This window comes from Struthio camelus, chromosome 3 (genome assembly GCF_040807025.1).
Source record: "Struthio camelus isolate bStrCam1 chromosome 3, bStrCam1.hap1, whole genome shotgun sequence".
NCBI lineage: Eukaryota > Metazoa > Chordata > Aves > Struthioniformes > Struthionidae > Struthio > Struthio camelus.
Genome location: NC_090944.1, coordinates 114843764 through 114856737, shown reverse-complemented (window position 1 = coordinate 114856737; position 12974 = coordinate 114843764). Strand labels below are relative to the sequence as shown.

Below are 12974 nucleotides of genomic sequence, written 5' to 3'. Positions count from 1 at the left end.
AGCTGTAAGAGCTCTTGCTTACTGCACGTAAGATATTCTAAAGGCATTTTGCTTAAAGATAATAGTTGCCAATAGGAAAAAAAACAAACACCTTCATGCTTTTACTTCCTTTTCAGTAGTTAAACTACGCTTGATTAAGATCCAGCAGTAAGTTCCCAGACGCGCACCAAAAATCTCACGTCACGTTTCAAGTTTTGCATGTTTCCCAGCAAATTTTAGGTGCCTGCACACCATTTCCATCTCCCTTGCCCAATCCCCCCAAGGACACACGTGGGGAGAGCTGGCTGTACCCTTGAGTCAGCAGCTCAGGAAACCGGCTGTCCTGCTCCGGGTTGGGAGGTCATTGCCACGCATCCTTCCTCCCAGCGCCCACTTCCCTCTCCCGTAACCCGCACTGACAGCTGCTCCCCTGCTCCTGCCACTGCCAAGGCGAGCGGCAGGAGGTGCTCCCGAGCGATGCTTTTCCCTTAGCCAAGCTGAACGCATCGCAGTTATCACACCCCTAACCCAGGCGGTAAGCAACGTCTCCCAGCGGCCCGGGCACGATGCTGAGCCCACGGGCTGCCTGCTTTAAGGTTGACGTTCGTTTCAGCTTAAGCGTGGGAAATAGTTCCACTTTAGCCTGACAAAGCAGAACGGGTATCGAGCGGCCACTTAATATTTTGGTTTACGGGGGACCAAAACCAACTCGCATCTCCAGAAATGGGGAATGCCACGTAAAGCAGCATGCAAAATCCCAGACGTGACAGGCAGACCTTGATACTGATTAAACTAGAAGTGGATAAACAGGGAGCTCTTGGAAAAAAATTAGAAAGTCCATGTCCTTTACATAATACCAGTACTTTGGCTCCATGTTGTCTCAAAACTACATTTCACACATCTTGTTTCTGTACAGCCATCCAGAAATACATATTTAGAAGGGTAGATTAGACTGTCAATATCTATACAGAAATCTCAACTCAACTTGCAAGATGCGGCTTTCTCTTAAAAGAAACTGAACATTTTCCATTGCTGTGTACGTTAAAAACACAACATGGGCCTCCGTACTTTCTAAGTCCACCCATAAACACTGTTTGCAGAATTTCATTTACAAATTTACTTTCAAAATCCTTTTGTTTAAGGAGATTTGATTAAATGTAACTGTGAGTAACTTCTTAATAACACAGTACCTACACATCTGGGTTTATTTTCTATGCACTAGATATACATCAGTATATTAGCTGGAAACAACTATCTCTAGGTATCTAAGAGTTCCTGTTCCCAAACCTTCAGCTAGAACAGCATACGATGTCAGGCATTTACCTGCGGCACTCCTTGCAAAGTAATCAGTTTCTATAACCAATTTTGTAAACTCATCCTGATCTACACAGATCCTGATCATTTTCTCTTAGATTAACTTATACGTCTGAGGCAGAAAGGAACTTTAAATTTAAACTCACCCTACTTAGCAAGTCTGAAGGAGCCTAACCTAACCTAAAGACCTTGGTGCCTAACTGATAAGAAACAATCGTTGAATATATAGTAGCAAAGGGCTAAAGTTGCAGCATATCCATTGACGAACTCAACGAGATACTGGTTTATAGAGCTGAAATTGTTCCTGACTTTTCGTGAGCCAGCTACTTTCTTTGGTCAAGTGTCTGACTGCTTGTTCTCAGCCCACTATGCCAATACTACGCAAGAAATTTAACACGCTTCTGCTAATAGAAATATTTAGATCTTTCATTCTAAAGCGCTGCGCTCAGCATGGCTTTGCCAGAATCAGCCAGAGAGCGCAAGACAAAAATTACATCGGTCAACATCATTGCACACACAAAACCACAGTTAAAATCCAAAGAACAGATGACATTTATATACGATAGAGCTGTTCAGTGCTAAAATCACTTCATCAGACTAATGAAAAAGTACTACCTTTTTGGATGGTTTTGACACAAGTTTTCTTGGGAGAAAGAGTTATCTAATTCCTTTAGCTGAAGCATGCAATAAAAGAATTTGAGACAAGGCAGAAATAATTAGCAACTATTTAGGCATTAACAGCTACTTTATTAGTATTGCTCCACAAGAAGAAGCAAGCATTATAATAGGATTTAGTTCCAAATTACACTACCTGGTCTTTAGCCTAAAATAGAAAAGCCACCCTTTTTTTTTAATACCTGACGATATAAGGCCCAATCCAGCAAGGTATTCAGCAAAGCCCACGAACGCCAAACATCCTCAATTCCCATCGACTTCAGGGAGAACTGGCAGAGCTCACTAACAAGAGTTGCTCAGCATCTCATTAGTTCAGGCCTTTATTATTATTTTGGGGAGACGCACAACCCCTCATCATGTATCTGTGGGCTGTACCATTTGAGGAAACAGCTTCTCCGAATGAAAAAAAGGAGTCAAGCTACCCTAGGTATAAAACTGACGTTTTCCTCCTTACAAGCCAGCATGGTCCTTATTATTTCATTGATCATGAAGAAAATAAGAACTAACACAGACTCTGTGCAGAGACAATACTGAAACACTCACAAGATTCCTGCTACGAACTCAGTCCAAGTTTTCCAAGATATTTTTTCCATGCTGCACAACGCAGTTAAATTAGAATTCTTGAATTAGTTAAGTGCAGTTAGTCTGCACCTTGAGACAGAACAAATCATTATTTAAGGATCATAAATTGTAGCATTTACAGCTCTGCCCTGAACACAAATTAAATTCCAATTTCAAAATGTGTCCATTCCTATGACTATCTAAATTTATCAACTGAGTATAAAAAAAGATAAGTCACATACAGCGAGAGGCCTCAGATTTTCACTGGCAGAGAAGTTAGCTATATATACAGAGAGTAACATTCAGTGAATGTTAGATAGTTTACAGAAGAATTTAATACGGAGCTGTTAGCAAAAAGTGTTAGCACTGTGCTTTTTATCACAGTTCAGCCCATGAAATGTTGATCCTCTGTCTACATTTGAGTATTAAAAAACATTTCACAGTATGCGATATAGCTGTTTTAAAGGTAAGCTTCGGACAAAAAGCAGATAAAATACATGCAAAATGGGCTGCGGTGGCCGTAAACTTTACATGATTGATGGCAACTTGCAGAAAAACTGCAAGAATAAGACATAGAGGATATGTGCCACATGCAAATCTATAGGTAAGAAAACTGCCTCAGTATAATTCACCCTGCACACTGCCAAACCTCTACAGATGATGGAAGTGACAAATAATCTAAGCTTTTACACCTCGTAGTGACAGGGCTGTGTGTCTATAAGCAGCATTAGACAACTCGGACCTTTCTGCCCTCAAGTAATGCCCGTGCAAGCGCGGATGCACCTCCACGTGCCCCGTGCCCACGCTCCTGGATGAAGCCTGGAGGTGCGTTTTGGGGTGACACTCACTGCACAGTCAGAAACAGCACAGTGCTCGCCGCAAGCGCTTGGCATCTGTGGGAAACTAGAGGGTTTACAAATCCTCGCTCGGTAACTTTTGCCCAGCATTCAAGGGCACCTCTAGTCTGCAGCCGTTTCCCCTGCCAGACATGACTGACATCTCCTACTTTGTCAAAGACATTAAGTTAATATCCTCCAGATCTATTATTTCCGGGGACGGAGAGCGCGTACATGACATTTAGCCCTCAGAGAGCTCTACCCCACCTCAGATGCGTCTTCCGCACTTTTCGGCCGCAGAGACCGGCCGGAGCTGTTTATTTATTTGCTCCTCTTTTTTTCAAGGCTAACCCTATGAGCCCGGGTCTCTCCGGCAACACGACAAGTGTCAGCGCGCCCAGGGGACGCGGCGGCGGCGGCGGCGGGGGGACTCGCCGCCAGCCCCGGCCCTCCGCGCCCGCGGGACGCCCCGGCGCGCACCTGCCCGCGCCCCGCGCACCTGCCGCGGCCCCGCCGCCGCCGCCCGCCAGCCTCGCCGCCGGCGGCACCGGCAACTTTCCCCCCGCCAGGGCCGCGCCGGCGGCCCCGCTCCGCCCCCGCGGAGCGCCGGGGCCCGCCGCGCTGGCCGCCCCCGCCCCGCGCGGGACCCCGCCACTGCGCGCCCCACGCGCGCCTCGGCGCCCCCCTCCGCCCCCCGCAGCACCGTCCCCTCCTGCGCTTCAACTCCGTTTAAACGCACGGCCAAGTGCTGGGGGCCGCTCGGCGGATGAGCGGAGGGGGAGAAAGGGAACCCCAGAAAGATCAAGGACTAGGGAGGAAAATTAAATCCCCTTCGAGAAACCAACCAACCAACAACCAAACAAAAAGAAAGTACCGATAATCCTAATCTTTTCCCCGACCAAGGCTCTTATCCCGCAACTCGCGTTTGATTTCTTCTCATGTGCTCGCTACCTACCGCTCAAATCCCATTTTCTATACGGTTCCACAATTCGCAGCTCGTCCCACCCTTGGGAACGAGAAAGTAATCGGAACAATAAGAAGAATAAGTATTAAAAAAAAAAGTCCCTGCCCTTCCCTGTTTGGGTTAAAAAGGAGAAGTAGCGACATGCAAACGACAAGCAAATTGGAAGAGACAAAAAGAAAGGCAGCTATAATAAACAAGACAAAGAGGAGGCTCACAGGACCAGACCAGGAGTTTAAAGCCGGGGACGGGGAACTTAGCGGGGGAGGGGGGGGGGAGGGGGAAGCTCGGAACAACAAAAAGAAGTAAAATACTCGGTGCCTTTCTCGTCCCCACAAAACTGCCCTCCAACCCACGGGATAAAATCAAGAACAGGAGTCCACAAAAGGTGGCAGAGCGAGAGGCGAGGGGGGGGGGGAGGATCACCTAACAACGAGCAGGTCACTTACTCTTCAGCACCCGGCAGCCTAGGGTGAGGAGTCCATTCGGGCTTCGGGCTTACAAATCGGTACTGCTTTAGGTATTGGGGAATTACTACTACTCAGCTAATAAAGTCATTGCAATTTTGCCCCCTGGAAAAAGAAGCACAGATTTGATAACGGTGATCAGTATTTTGCTGGGGAATTAATTTTTTCCCCCCTAAATCATTTAAAGCAGCCCAAGCAAGTGCGAATTAAGAAAAAAGAAACAATTTTATAAAAAAAAAAAAAAGAAGAAGAAGGAAGAAAGAGAAGGGAAGGGGGGAAAGGAGGAAGGAGGTGAGGAGAGGGAGAGAATACTTACTCCGTGCAAAGCCGATGGAACTGAGCCTCTTTTTTTTTTGCCGGTGGAAAGCGAGAAAGGGAAACACACGCACGCACATGCACACACACCACACCACCCACCCACCCACCCACCCACACACCCACACACACACACACACCCCACACACCCGCGCGCGCGCGCGCGCGCACACGCACGCAGCCCGCGAGCTCGGTGCTGATGAATATTATAATTGGGCAAAGGGAGGGCGAGCGCGGCTGAGAGCGGGCGAGCGTGCCGGGCAGCGCGGGAGCGCGGGTATGTGTGTGCCGGCGCGGGGGAGGGCCGGGCGCGGAGCGGCGCGGCGCGGGGCGCGCGGGGCAGCGGCGCGCGGGGCAGCGGCGCGCGGAGCCGAGCGAGCGCTCCGCACCGCCACAAGATTTACTTTAAGACACAGCTGAAGGAAACAGGAAGACTACACGTCACAGTGTGCGTGACGTGGGCCCGGCCGAGCGCCCAATCGGGAGGCTCCTTGGGATGGAAGGGGCCGAGGGAGCGCAGAACTTGGCAGGGAGAGGGAAAAAAGAGCGAAAAGGCGGGGGGGGGGGGAGGAGGAGGAGGAGGAGGAGGAGGCGGGTTCCTCCCCCACCCCCCCCACCTCCCCCCCCCGCCGCGGGAAGGTGGCCTCGGCCGCGCACCTGGCCGGCCGCGCGGGCCGCCCCACGCGCGCCGCGCAGCGCCCGCGCCGCGCAGCGCCCGCGCCGCCCCGCCAACGCCAGCAACTTTTTTAGGAAAGCCGTCGCGCCCCGCGGCCCCGGGCCGAAAGCGCGGCGCGCTTTTCCGCGCAGTGTCTCCCCAGCGGCCCCCGCCCCCGCGCGGGCACCCCTCCGTCACCCCCCCTCCCTCCCCCCCAGCCTCCACGCACCGGTGCGCGGCGCGGAGCGGAGCGATGCCCCGGCTGTGCGCGGCTTTCCGCCGTTAACCGTGAGAGAGGTGTCCCACGGCGCGGCCGCCCGTTCGCGCCCGCTGCCCCAGCGCGGGTCGCAAACTTAAGAGAAATAGGTAAGTTAACGCTCAAACTGCTTGCAAGTCTTCCCGCGCCGACGCGCAGAACGGCTTCGCTGCTCAGCGCGCGGCTGCAACTCTGCGCTGGAAGCCTTGCAGCTCACTTTTCACGTGAGAGGCAGAAAATAAACACGAAAAAGAGCATCAGGTTGCAATGTGTCCAAACAAACGGCTTTTAGGAAACCCGAGTGATTATTTACTATGGACGGCTCTCAACCAGGCATAGTATACAGTAGCGCACCCAAAGTTTAGCTCAACTTAAATCCATCCCGAGCTAATTACAGCCCGCTTCCAACTGGACCCTGCTTTAAATCTTCAGGAGAAAATGAATTTGGAAAAAAAGGCAGGATCTTCCCAATAGGTCTGGGCTGCAGCCACACCAAAGCGTACCGGGCGCGTTTCACCCCGCGTCGTTGGCGAGGTGCGCGGGCCGGCAAGCGCACGGCACCCCTTTTTCCCACGACACGCACGTCTGTGTCTGCGGGAGACTCGCCTGGCTGCTGCGAGCGCGGGGGCGAAAGTTTGCTGAGGAAAGTGCGTTTCGGCTTTGTAGGCGGCGGGGGGATAACAGGAGAGGGAATAAGAGCAGCGCGGAGCGCTGCGAGGCGCTCGCCGGGAGGTAAGGCGGGCGCTGGCTCCGCGGGCCCGTCCGCGCCCCCTCGGGGCTGCCGTGCGGGGGGCGGCCCGGCCCGAGGGGGGAGCCCCGACGGGGCGAGGGAGCAGGGCCGGCCGGCGGGGGGCGGGCGGCGGGGGTGCTCCCCCCGGCCCGGCCCCGGGGCCAGCGGCGAGGCGCCGGGCGGTGCTCGCCCCCTGCCCGCTCTGCTGCTGGCGCCGCAGGGAGCTGCTTTCCTTCGCCTTTTCTTTTTTTCTTTTTTGCCTCTTTTTTTTTTTTTCCATTTCAGGATCTGTCTCACTGGAGGCGGCCGCGGCTGCCGGCCCCATGCGTGGGTTTCCCCGCAGGGCGCGGATACCCCCCCCGGTGGTGGTGGGGGGGGGGAGTCACGGCGCAGGGGGCTGCCCGGCGCGGCCAAGCTTGGGGAGCCGCCAGCGGCCCCCAGCCGGCTCCACGCGGGGCCCGCCGCCCTCTGCCCGCCCTTTCCCGCGGGGGCGAAACGTGCAACTCGCCGAGGCGCCGCTCTTCGCCGCCGCCGCCGGCTGTGGCGGCTGCCGGGACGCCGGGGCCCGCTGCGACGGCCGCAGCGCTCCCACCCGCGGCGGCGGGGAAACCCCGAGCGTGTCGGGTCACGCAGAAATCACTCGCGACCGATGGAAACGGCCCCTCTGCGCTGCCGGAGCTGCGGCTCGCAAGTTGCGCCCGGGTTAACTCCCCCCCCCCCGCCTCCGCCCCGTCCCCTGCCCCAAACGCCGGGTCGCCGGACGGGGCAGCCGGGAGCCCCGCGGCCGCGCTCTGCCCCCCGCGCTGCGGGCGCGCAACCTGCCGCCGCGGGGTCGGTGCGGCGGTGCCCCCCGCGCAGCCCCCGCCCGCCGGGCTCCCCCGGGGGCAGCGCACGGCCGGGGTGCCCACGCCCCCTCGCTGCCCGCCCGCCGCTCCCACGCGTGTTTCCCTCCGCCCCGCAAGCCACGGGCAGGGCCCTGCCAGCATCTCCTGCCGTCGGGGGGCCCGGCAGCCCCCACGGACGGGCTGCCGCCTCGGGCCGCGCTGGGTCCCAGGGATGTGTCCCCCCGTGCCGTGCCGCGCCACACTGAGCCGTGCCAAGCTGCACCATCGCTGCCGCCCCGCAGAGCGGGTCCAAGGGCTGGCCGGCACCCAGCTCGGTGGCCACCTCTGCCTGATGGGTGACCGTAAAACCACAATGCAACCGAGCCGTTCGGCCTCGACAGCTGCAGCCCCCAGCCCCAGTGCCGGACGGCGGCAGCCTACCCGCCGCTTCCAGCACAGAAAAATGTTATTTTCCTGTGCCGCGGTCACGAGCGTTAGGGGAGCTGGCCCCTAGCTGTCGCAGCCCAGCTCCTGGCAGCCAGGGAGCAACAGTGAAGGGTGGCCTCGCTGCCCCCCGACGGCGGCAGGCCTCGATGTGTCTGCGCATCGCGGGCACCGTGGCACGGAGGACTCGCTCCCTGTTTTTTCTTCAGCACAGGCTCAGTTTGCCTGGGTGACATGTTCAGCCTCTGCTTGTAGCTGTAAGTGCTGCAGGGTCTTTGGGACAAGGGTGCAGAAGTGTGTCTGGACGCACAGGGAGATAGGCTAAATTTGGCAGGTGAATGACTCTCTTGAATTCTTTCCTTTTTTTTTTTTTTCCTTTCTAAAGGACACAGGGATGTGTGTAGAGGTGAAGCCAAATGCTAATAAATAAATAGCTACCTCCGACACTGTGGTTGTCACCACTGCATCTCAACTTAGCCTCAGCCACTGATGATTTACCCATCGTAGAGAAAGAGAAACTGAGTCACTGGAAGTGAAGCACCTTCCCCAAGGTCACTCAGCAGAGCAGCAGCCGCAGGCCTGCTGGCTGCCAGTCTGGCCCCAGCGTTTGGCACTGTGCACACAGTCTTCCAGCTAGCATCAGGCCCCGCTACCTGCTTTCTTTAACTGGTTGCAGGTTTACCTCCTTCCAGCCCTGTGTCCTGCAAGCCTAAACAGCCATCCCTAAGACCTGGCATACCAGTGAACCCAGTTACAACGAAACACATGCTTTCCACTCACTCTCCCTCTCAGACACTTAATGCTCTTTCTTCCTTTAAATTTCAGGGGAAAATAGGCAACCTCCTAAGGAATGCAGGTTGATTCAAAGCTAAGCAGCAAAAGTATACCTCTGCCCAGATGTTAGACGTGGAGGAAAGGTTCTTCTTCCTCTAGACTTCAATTCCCCCAGAACCGGGGCTGCGGGATCCCTGTGCTGGGAACTGACTAGTTCACAGCGTGTAGTTGGGTTTTGTATCCAGCAAAGACCTTCTTCGTGCCTTTTCCAGGGCCTAGTGTCCCCGCCATGGCTCCAGCAGTGGATGTACTGCTGATTTTGTCCCATGCTAACCCACAGTCCCCCGAACAAGTGCGAGTGTGATCCTCGTTAGCATGTAAAGCAATAAACTTGCAGATTCCAGTCAGTCTTTGAACTCTTGTAGAAGTCCCACGTCCTTTTCTTGGTAATTAATAAATCATAAGGGAGTCGCACTGTTTATATTCTGAATGATGGGCCCTTTGGATCCCAAGAGAAAATAATTTACGTTAGCCAAGTTTGGATTCACAGTTTGGGTGTACTCAGGTCTGTGGGCTCTCCTCTCCCGTCCCTCTGTCTTTGACTTAGGCTCAGTCCGTGTCGCACAGTTTAGATCAAAATACTAGATTTCCTCCTGATACAGGGATTGTCATGTCTATTGTGAGCTGCAAGGTTTGGCCCATCAGAATTAAATCGTCCTCCAAATTTTGGTGCTTCTGAGGAGAAAATGTTTCCTCTAAGCTGACAGCTTTCTGCGTTTGCATTTCTTTCTTCAAGGCAAAAAACAGATGCAAGAAACTTAGGAAAACTTTTGAAATGTGTCCATGACCATGAGTGATTCCTCCGTCCCTTTGTGGCATGACAACAAAATTGAAAGTGACAGGGGTATATTGTTAAAATTGCCTTTTCTTTGATCATTTTCCTTGCAGCGTCTGTTCAGACTAAGTGAGGTAACGGGGCTGCAAATACATAGCAGGTTTTCTTTTCTTTTTTTTTTTTCCCCCGAGGTGGGGAAGGTCCGAGTGCTTTCATACATAAAAACAAGAATGCCCTCAAACCACTAAGGCCTGATTCTGCTCTTACTTACACTGACATGAATTAAAAATAACTCTACTGAAATCGATAGAGCATCATCAGCGTGTGTGCGAGAAAGAGAAGACCTGGTTGCCTAATGTGTGTAACTGCTGAATTTAGAGCCTTTCCTTGTTTCCCTTTGCCCTGGCTCTTCCTTTCAAAGAGGAAACCTTTGGAAGAGAATGTCTTTAACCTGAAGAGTGGCTACAACTTTGGTGGTTCCGCAGACGGCAATTTAATTCAAGAACCTGGTAGTGATGGAAATAGAATTGTTAAAAAAAAACCTCCAGAGAAGAGAAAGTGAACTAAACTAATCCTATTAAACGTGGTAGCATGTTTCTGTGCAGCGGGCTGAGAGATTAAGCACAGGAAAAGGGATAAGTGCTGCTTCAGTTTCACTAAACTAATGTGACAACTTGTCATTGGAAATCTTTACAGCTTGTTAGCAGATGACTAGCTGATTCAGATATGTTTTCTACCATTTCCTTTGTGTCTGGGGGTGGTGTTTTTTTCTTTCCTGTTCCTTTCTTATCCATACTGCTTTATTTTGCTTTTTAATCCTTCATGTCTCCTTCAAGTCAAAACATTTAACTTGCTTTAATCAATATTTTGTTTTGAAGATGTCCCCTGACCTTTTGTTTGTGCAAATTAACCTTCAAGGGCACCTCATTCATTCATTAACCTCAGTGGGATGCCATATCCCTTGTACATGGCATTTTAGGATGCATAAAACATTTATGAATGTTTAGAGATGCTCCAGTGAATGACTGTGATATTGCTGCTATTGCCGTTACTGCTACTAATATCGTAATTCTTTTTTCTTTCGTTTTGTTTTTTTTCTTCCTTCTTCTTTCTCTCTTTCTCTCTCTCTTTGCATGTCGTGTGCGTGCAAGAGGCAAGCAAAATAGCTGGGCTGGGAGAACTTTTAGCATTAGTGATTTCATTTCGAAAGCAGGTGTCCAAATTCTTTGGGAACAAACGCTGGCTCTTCTCTTCTCTTCTCTTCTCTTCTCTTCTCTTCTCTTCTCTTCTCTTCTCTTCTCTTCTCTTCTCTTCTCTTCTCTTCTCTTCTCTTCTCTTCTCTCTTCTCTTCTCTTCTCTTCTCCTCTCCTCTCCTCTCCTCTCCTCTCCTCTCCTCTCCTCTCCTCTCCTCTCCTCTCCTCTCCTCTCCTCTCTTCTCCTCTCTTCTCCTCTCTTCTCCTTTTCTCTTCCTTTCTCTTCTCTTCCTTTCTCTTCCTTTCTCTTCTCTTCTCTTCCTTTCTCCACCCTCCCCTCTCTCTTTCCCTTGGCCCTCCCCCACCAGCAAAGGCATGATCGTTGAGTAAATGGAAAAAAACATTTTACAACATTAAAGGAAGACTGTTTAGAAAAGGAAGGCCCTGCTGAGGTGTAGAGGAAGCCTGTTTATTAACACTGGACACCTCTTATCTCAGGCAGCTCCAGATGGATGTCCCCTTGGTAATTCCCACTCCGTGCCAAGTGGGGTTAAGCAGGGTAACCACCTTGACGTGGGTTGGTGATCACCAGGGGATCATCGGCTCCTTCAGAGAGAAATTTTAGCAGAAAGTGTGGGTGGGGGAGGGAGAGCCGTCCAGGCTTCAGAATAAAAAGCGTGCACGTGGCCAGATTTACCTTTCTGGCTGTAAACTGCTTGCTGCCTGGGACAGAGCCAGGTTTTGATTGAGAGATAAAGTAGTTCAAATCTGTCAATAATTAACTGTCACTCAATTAAGGATTCCTTAACAAATTAGCACTTGGTAGCACCTAAGGTGCAGGTTTGTCATGGGAAAAAGACTTATTGAGTGACATTGGACATTAAGTTTGTCTAGCCAATAAATGTCAAGTAATGTACTGTTCAGTTTAAACACCGCTGTGTAAATTTGGTGAATCGGTTCCCAAACCGTATTTTGGCCAGATTGCTTTTAAGGTTAACCATTTGTGGTTAACCAAGCTAAACAATGTGGGTCGGGGTCTGCTAAGTAAGAGAGCTGTCCCTGATTGATCAAGGTTTCCCAGCCATCAGGCTGCCTGAATGAGCACCCTGACATAAATTAGGCTATGGCTTGGATTTACAGAAATCGAGTAGAGCCCCCCCCCAAAAGACTGCAGGCCCACAGGAACTGATGGAGCACAGTTACACAGCCCACCTCCGTTGTAACCTGCTGTGATGTGTTTCTGTCTCATGCAGGGCCTCACTCTTCCCTAGCCTGCCCCTTCGATGGGCTTGATGGGAAGGTTAAAAGGGGAACTGTTTCCACCAGCTTTATCCCACAAGGAAACCCTCAACCAAGCAGCTGCCACCAGAATCTGACCTCCCATCACTGACGACCTTCTGTGCCTTGCTACCTGGCTTCAGCAGGGCTCCTTAGGTCAAATGCACTTTTAGTCACGTTGCAAGGCTCCGTGTTTATGCCTCATTCCCAGACTCTTTGGAAAGTCGTTCTGTGGTGTTTCATTGGTAGCAGACATTTTGCCAGTTCCCTTTCATCCCTCTGAGATCTAGCAACATTGAGGGTATGCCATCCCACTCTTCCTCTTAATTCTCCATTCAGAGATGTAGGTGAATGTCGGATGTCAGCCAGATCCAGCAGAGCTATCCCAGTTTACATCAGCTGGTGATCTGGCCCAGGGTTTGCACAAGTTGCTGGATCGAGACTCCAGGAGTGGGAATTCCCTCGGTACCTTTATTCGCAGCAAACCACAGGCTCTGGGAGCCCCGGCTGTCTGATCGTTTGTCATACCAGCCCTGCTGAGGAGGAATCCGTCTCTTGCAAGTTAGGAAACCCTTTGCTCTCCGACTGAATTGAATGCTTGTGGTGTCACGTGCAGCTGCACCTCCAGGAGGTGTAAGTGCCGATTTTGTTTAGAAGTCAAATGCAAAACTCTGGCAAATGTAGGTTTTGGTTCACACCATATTACACAAAAGACTGTGAGATGGAAGCTGATTTTAATTTCAGCTCTAATCCTTTTCCTCTGGCTTTGTGCTCGGCATGGGTTTGGTTAAATCAGTTATTGCTTATCTCTCTGAATAGTTTTCTGTGTCTTTTAACCAAAGTATGTCTTAGCTGTAGCGTAGAGCCAAAGCGATGC

At 51.8% G+C, this 12974-nt stretch overlaps 1 protein-coding gene and 1 long non-coding RNA gene across 8 annotated transcripts in view; one reads left to right on the top strand and one right to left on the bottom strand.

Moving 5' to 3' along the window:
* The window catches only part of PROX1 (prospero homeobox 1), a 50808-nt gene extending 44703 nt beyond the window's left edge, over positions 1-6105 (bottom strand). For 2 of the 4 annotated variants that reach the window (XM_068939820.1, XM_068939823.1), the window contains exons 1-2: positions 5110-5197; positions 4776-4898 (exon numbers count right to left, since the gene is read on the bottom strand). The gene's annotated coding sequence lies outside the window, so the exon portion shown is untranslated. Of the gene's footprint in view, positions 1-4775; positions 4899-5109; positions 5198-5992 lie in introns of those variants that run through there. The other 2 variants (XM_068939822.1, XM_068939821.1) reach the window with 2 other exon arrangements.
* Positions 5990-12974, top strand: part of LOC104140298 (uncharacterized) — a 71460-nt gene continuing 64475 nt past the window's right edge. For 3 of the 4 annotated variants that reach the window (XR_011140429.1, XR_011140427.1, XR_011140426.1), the window contains exon 1: positions 5990-6129. This is a non-coding gene — a long non-coding RNA (uncharacterized lncRNA). The remainder of the gene's footprint in view (positions 6130-12974) is intronic. The other variant, XR_011140428.1, reaches the window with a different exon arrangement.